This window comes from Alnus glutinosa, chromosome 4 (genome assembly GCF_958979055.1).
Source record: "Alnus glutinosa chromosome 4, dhAlnGlut1.1, whole genome shotgun sequence".
Classification (NCBI taxonomy): Eukaryota; Viridiplantae; Streptophyta; class Magnoliopsida; order Fagales; family Betulaceae; genus Alnus; species Alnus glutinosa.
Genome location: NC_084889.1, coordinates 14055769 through 14063415, shown reverse-complemented (window position 1 = coordinate 14063415; position 7647 = coordinate 14055769).

The following is a 7647-nucleotide window of genomic DNA, read 5'->3' as shown; positions in this document are numbered from 1 at the left end:
TCTGCTTCTTCCACCTTCCCCACTCTTTTCATTACTCCATACATACAAAAGAGAGTAGTTCTACAATCGATTTCTGTTGCATTGCACTTTAACTCAATATTGTTTACTTAGAGATCAAAGATGCACTTTCAACTATTAAACTGACATTTGTGCATGTGATTACATGTTTTTTACTAGGATTAACAGTGTGATATCTGTTCTTAGAGCATGTGATTAAAGGACTGTCGGGATCGATTAGTATAATTAATGTTATTCTCTTCTCTTTTTTATTTTTATTTTTTTTGGCATATGAAGTTAAAGTTGACTAATATGTATCTTTATGTGTGCTTTGAGTTATATTATAATTTTTGGACATAAATAGTACAACAAAAAGCATTATTTTTGTGGTTTTTTTATTTTTATTTTTTATTTTATTACTTTCATGAACACAATTTTGACTAATCCCACCAACAAGAAGCAGTCATACGCTATGTAAATCTTTTTAGTTGTACTCTCCATGCCATAGTCATGAGTTTTGAGCTTCTCATACATGTCCAGAGGCTGAATTCAGCATGTGTAACTCTTGGATGGTCTCTTATCCATGCTCGACCTAAAAGCTTCTAATCCGGTCCACAACTCAGTCCGATCAGCCTAGAGAAGCACAATACGCACTCACGTGCCACCTCCAAATCTAGAGTCCTGTAGATTCGGCTTCTGCCAACTACAACACATATGTTGTTAAAAAAAAAATGAAGGGTTCAAATTATTTTGGGTATCCTTTTAAATTAAACTGTGTCGTTTTGGTTAACTGAGAAACTTATGAATTGAAGCAACATTTTCTTGTGGGTTTCTTTTTTTAGACCGTCTGAGGAAGGAGGAAGGGGGAATGGATCTGACTTTCAAACCTTTAAAACAGCCATCATTGACACCCACCACCACCACCACCACCATCACCCTAGACGGCCAACTTTAAGGGGACTTTGGTCCGGGTCTTCAATACTGTCAATGGATTACTGCTTCAAGAAGCATATGGCAAAATCATGACCATTCATTTTAAATGAACGGTTAATAGTTTAAGAATAGCATACCCTTAAGAATTTCTAAGAATCCTAATCCTCTTTCTAAGAATCCAAAGAAAAATGAGTATTTTTTTTAGCAGAGCATTCTGTGTTTATTAATAATTAGCATCATAGAGCCATTTGCTCTCCTATTACAATATCATAAATACAGTTTGATATCTCTTCTATGTTCTACCCAAATTTAATTTATGACATGGATAACTACTACTTTGCCTAATCCATGAGAAGCACAATTTGCGTCTCTTTTTACTCGAAAAATTTGCCAATGTTGCAACTCATTCAAAACATCTATAACCTCATTTACAATATGCTCAAATTTACTCTAATTTCTATCATTTGCCTTTACCACATTCACAATCTCACTACGTCTCCCTCTAATATGATTTTTTGAAGATCTAATTCTTGACTGAACTCCGCTACATATATAACACCGTCACATCAATCGAGGTGTGAATGATAGAGTGATCGGAAAGTCTGTAGTCGTGCATTTGTTTAAACTTTGCTACGAACTATAAATAATTCCAATTCATCAAAAAAAAAAAATTATACATAATTCCCTTAAACTACTACTTTATTAATAATATTCTTTCTCAATTATTAATTGTGTCAATCTATTGAAAAATGTCGATTTCTTCTCTAATAATAAAAATAATCTTCATAAAATTATTCATTTTTTAAAAAAAAAAACTAAAAAAAATCTAAAATTAAAAAGTTATACCAAAAAAAAAAAAAAAAAAACAGGTTTTTCTTTCTTTTCTTTTTCATTTGTTTTCTAAATTTTTTTTATATAATTTTCAGTTTTTTTTTTTTTGTAAAAAAATAATCGTTCTTTTTTAGTTTTTTTACATTTAATTTTTAAAAGTTATTTATTATTATTATTTTCGAATTTATAAGGACAATTTTGTCTTTTTTTAAAAAAAAAAATTATGGTTATTTTTGTCTTTATGATAGTCTTAGGGAAAGAGATTTATATGTTTTGGTAGTTTGAGGAGTGACATTGACACAATTGGTAGTTTGAGGCATTTAGGGGATATTGACAATTAAATAGTAGTTTGAGGGAGATATGTGTACTTTTCTCTTAATTTTTTTATTTTCTTTTGTTTTAGCAAAATCAAGCTTGTTTTCGAGTTGATCAATGGCTCAATAAATTGTTCAAATTACCCCTAACTCATTCATTTCTAATATAAGGTAAAGAAAATATAATGATGGTTTTATTTTTACTAATTATTAGTTAATTAATTATTGTCAAGATTTTATCATTTAAATTAATTAAGTAAATTAACTTGAATCATAAGTAATTCAATCTCTAGTTTACATGTATGCTTTAGAATATGTATATAAATTTATGAAAAATACTCTAGTTTCCATTTTTTTTTTTTTTTTTTCCCAAAAGTGGTTTCCAAATGATGTATTAGAATCCCATAAATAAAATAAATTTACTATGCACACATACATATATTTATACATACACACAAACACACATATATCTATATCAAAAGCCACAGTAACAATAACTACAGTTATATCTATTATATTAGGAAGAGAATTCCTCATTTTCCTTCAAATGTTCTAATTACAAAATTAAAATAATACTATAAAAATAATAAAATGTTGTACGAGTCGAACCGAGTTTATACAAGTATAGCTCGTTTAATAATTGGGCATAATTTTGTGCTCATGATTTGCTTATTTTTATTAAATGAACCGAGTTTATAAGACCGGGTTGTCGAACAGACTTGTTCATTTATAGCCCTATATATGAAGGCGAAGTAGTGATCTAAATAATAGTGCGTTTGTGTTGGGCCAAGTAATAAACTAATCGCGTAATGGAAGCTGTTGAAATATAAAATTAAATATAAATGGAAATTGGGCGAATCGTCAATAGGGATTTGGGATCGCCAATCACCGATAACTGAGAATTTTTGTTATTATCCTTGCCTCTCTCCTCTTTCGTCCGGAATATCTAAGAGGAAGCTTCTCGTTTCGAATAGGGGCCCACTTGAACAAGGGTCTTCTCTTGACGCTTATAGTTTTCCTTGCCCCCCACTCTTTTTAGCATGGATTGAAAAGAATCCCTATTTGCTAGTAGGAGCCTAAATGCACTCTAGAAAGTGTTTAATAGGTCATATTTTGATGGTATTAATTCAATAATATTGTATTACAATAATTTTTTTAACGTAGATAAGGTATGCCTTAATAAGAAAACCATGGGTGTGTCCTCCCCTTTCTGTCATTTCTCTTTCTCTTAAAAATAAAAATAAAAAATAAAAATAAAAAATAAAATAATAATCATAACAAAACTCTTTCCGAAACAAACCCATATATTTATGATATTACATTGCACGATCGTTCCTAAATGACGAACACCTGCAAAAGAGATAAGATTTAAAATTTGTCGAACTAGCCATAGAAAATGATTCCATACTTAAGTCAGTCAATATAATTTTTAAAGAGATATGATACATTGATACTTTAAGACACAACTCTTGATCACCTTATACAAGTGGTAAGCTGGTTCCCTAGTTAGCTTTAGTTTTTGTTTTTTTTGTTTTTTTTTTTTTTAAAAAAAATTTGCCACATAGACAAACGTGTGATCAAACTGATGATGATATGGGTGATACTATGGGTCATGCGTGTGGACGTTATTCCAAGTGTGTGAAATCTATGACAAGAAAAAGAGGTAGCATTATTTAGGTGGTGGTCCAGACTCCAGGCTGTCCAGCAGGAAGATTATACATTAAAGAAAACGCGGGAGTCCAGCCTAAACTTTCTCGTTTTCACACTTAAGAATAATAAATGATCTTTGTTTTTTTTTTTTTTTTTGATAAGAATAATAAATGATCTTAGATACATGTCCATTGTCATGCATCTTCCAGTCTTTTTCTTAATATCAAAAATTGTGAATATTAGGTGGGAAAGAAGACCAACAAATAAATTCCGTATGGTTTGGGAACTGAATTTTCAAAATAATAAATAAAAAGGAAAAAATTAGATAGTTATAGTTATGGATGAGTTTAGCCAAAATAGAAATGCTTGCAAGTTGACAAGTGGGTTCAAATTTTGTAATGGGAATTTTGAAGTGGGGTCTTGATCTGATGATTAAGTCAGTCTATGAGATAAAAGTATGCTTTACGCGTTAAATATTAAGTCTGTCATTTATACCAGGAGTATGAACATATTTATAGGGAAATAGGTAGAGATTAACCTGAATTAGGTTTCCTGGTCTTACTTGACCACTTAGGAGCGCCGTCAAAGTCTGAATTGGACTTGGATTCCTTACCAAACCTAGATTGTGATTTTTTTCCCAATTCGTTTTGCAGTATGATTTGTCCCGAGCCTCGGCAGGATGAGTTGACTCTCGATCCCGAGATGTCTGCAATGGATGTACCTCCTATCCCGAGATGTCTAGTTTGAGTATCTATCTCCCAAGATATGCCTACCTAGGAGTCCTGCAATCTTTGACTTTATGGTCGCCAATTCTCCTTGGGCCGGTTTGAGCAGATTTTTTTCCAACAATTTACATCATTAAATACACAAACTTTAAATTCTAACTTCCTTTAAACTGCCCGTCTAATGGCGCTACATCTTTCTGTCAAGGAAACTTTACTAGCTGCTCGGTAAAAAGTTTACGTTTTTTAATATATAATTAAGAATAAAATAATTTATTGAAATTACAGGATGGGCGCAGGTTAAATTCTAATTTCTACTTGTTCATTGATTGAAGTTTGTGTCAAAACCACAAGCTTTTGAGAATTATAATCCTCTTAAATTATTTGTCTGAATTTGAGAGAATTTTGGCAGGTGATTGTGAGAGAACAATTATGGGACCCGCTTGACTAGATAAGTGGTTGGACAGCCTAATTTTTATTTGGTCAAGTGGGTCCTATAAGTGGTCTCTCACAATTAGTTGCCCGAATTCTCTTAAGTTCGGACAAATAATTAGAGAGAATCCTAATCCAGCTTTTGGTGTGGCGTGGTGTACAATCATTAATTTTTTTATACCAAAGGAGGAAATTTGAAGATGAAAGATCAAATTTTGCATCTTTAAAAAAAAAAAAAGAAGAAGAAGAAGAAGAAAAAAAAGGAGTAAATATTTATAGAAGTGGGGGAGATGGACAACCTCTCCTAAAGATAAAATATATTAGAAATATTAACATCAAGTGAACAAAAGGATATAAAATTTGTGTGAAAATTCCCATTACAAAATTCGAACTCACTTGTCAACTTGCAAGCATTTCTATTTTCGTTGAACTCATATGTAATTAACTATCTTTATTCATAATTCTCCAAAAAAAAAAAAAAAAAAAGCCTTATTTTCTTCGTTCTCTCTCTTGGTCCTGAAGAAAGCTTTTCTGTTAGTCATGAATACTGAGGAGGAGGTAGTGAAATCCTCCCTCTTCCCCCTTTCTTCCCTCTTCCTACCTCCCCCTCCCTTTCTAGCCTCTTCTAAGGCTCCAACCGCCTTCTTGAAGGCCCTATCCGCCTCTTTTCAGGTTTTATCTTTCAATAACAGCAACGTTAGCTCTTCCTCCACCATGTTGTCAGAATCTGCTTCCCCCAACCGTTCCCTTTGGCGGATCCGTCATTTTCTTGAAGTTTTTAGATTTGGGTTTCTCAAACTCAGATCTGTCAATTTCTGGAAGCCCCACCCTCAAATGCGCCATTCCATCGTGCTCCTCAGCTTCACCGCTTCCATCCGCCACCGATCCCGCCTCCATCCGGCCAGCACGCGCCAGCGCGTGGCCCACACGCGCCCATGGGTAGATCTTACTGGCTTCTGGGTCTCACAAGCCGACGCGTAGATGGTCGTCAACCACCGTGCGAGCTCCTCTTCCGTAGATGCTGCTAGTGTTTTATGGTTTTTTGTTATTTGTTTATTGTATTTCTGTTGTTTTCCCACACTTTTGTGGGTGTTTTCTGTAATTTTGTTTGTGTTTTTCACATATCTCGAACAAAAGAGGAGAGGCAAGGATAATAACAAAAATTCTCAATTATAGGTGATCGGTGATCCCAAACCCCTACTAACGATCCATCTAATTTCCGTTGATATTTCATTTTATATTTCAACAGCTTCCATTACGCGATTAGTTTATTACTTGGCCAAACTCAAATGCACTGTTATTTAGATCATTGCTTTGCCTCTGTGTATAGGGTTGTAATGGAACAAGTCCGTTCGACAACCCGCTCTTATAAACTCGATTCGAATTCGGTTCATTTAATAAAAATGAGCAAATCATGAACACAAAATTATGCCCAATTATGAAACGAGTTATACTCGTATAAACTCGCCTCGCCTCGTATAACTTCATTTTTATTATTTTTATAATATTATTTTAATTTCGTAATTCTTCCTAATATATAATAGACATAGCTTTAATTATTGTTACTATGGCTTTTGATATAGATATATGTTTGTGTATGTATAAATATATGTATGTGTGCATAGTAAATTTATTTTCTTTATGGGATTATGATACATCATTTGAAAACTACTTTTGGGGCAAAAAAATTGAGAACTATAGCATTTTTCATAAATTTATATACATATTCCAAAACATACATGTAAACTCGAGATTTAATTACTTAAGATTCAAGTTAATTTATTTAATTAATTCAAATGATAAAATATTAACAATAATTAATTAACTAATAATTAGTATGAAATTACTAAAAAAAAAAAACCATCATTATATTTTATTTACTTTATACTACGAATGAATAAGTTATGGGTAATTTGAACAATGTATTGAGCAACTAGTAAACAAGCTTTTGATTTCGCTAAAAAAATAATAATAAAAAAAATTTGAAAGAGCAAAGTTTAAACAAATGCATGACTTTCCTATCACTCTCTCATTCACGCCTCAATTGATGTGAGAGGTAATAACTCTACCTTTGGGCATTACACATTTGGATCCTCTCAAGTTTAAATGAATTTTAAATGAGCCGGTTAGTAGGGCTGCACAAATGGGGCGATTATAGCCACTCCGTAACCGCTAACCACATAACCGCTTTTGAACGCAGTTATAAATAACCGCTAATCGCCTAGAGCGAAGCAGTTAAAGATTTTAGGGGTAGGCGGTTAATAACCGCTACCGCCTACCCTTATATATAAATAATAAAAATATTTATATTATATATTTATTATAAAAATAAAAATAAATAAATAACTTCGATACACAAAGTGATGTATTTAATTTTATTAAAAAAAAAAAAAAAATCTTTCATTCGCACTAAAATTTTTGTTCTCTTTGATAACAAGCAAAGATTATACTTGGGATCACAATTTATTATCAATATCTTAAAATCTGCAAAAAGTTCAAATCACTACCTTTAAGCCTTTAAATCTAAGATTCCGATGCCATATTCAATTTTTTCCAAGGTCCTACGTACAATTCATCTTTAAGGTAACAAATTAAGGGGGTTTGATAGAAATCCCATCGGCCAAATAGGTATTTAAATTGGTAAGCTTGTTATGCAACTTATACCCTTTTTTTTTCAAGTTCATTTATGTATATGGATATATAATTCTTTACGCTTTTCTTGCTATATATTATTTAATTTTACAGGGAATTGAGGATTACAATACCTT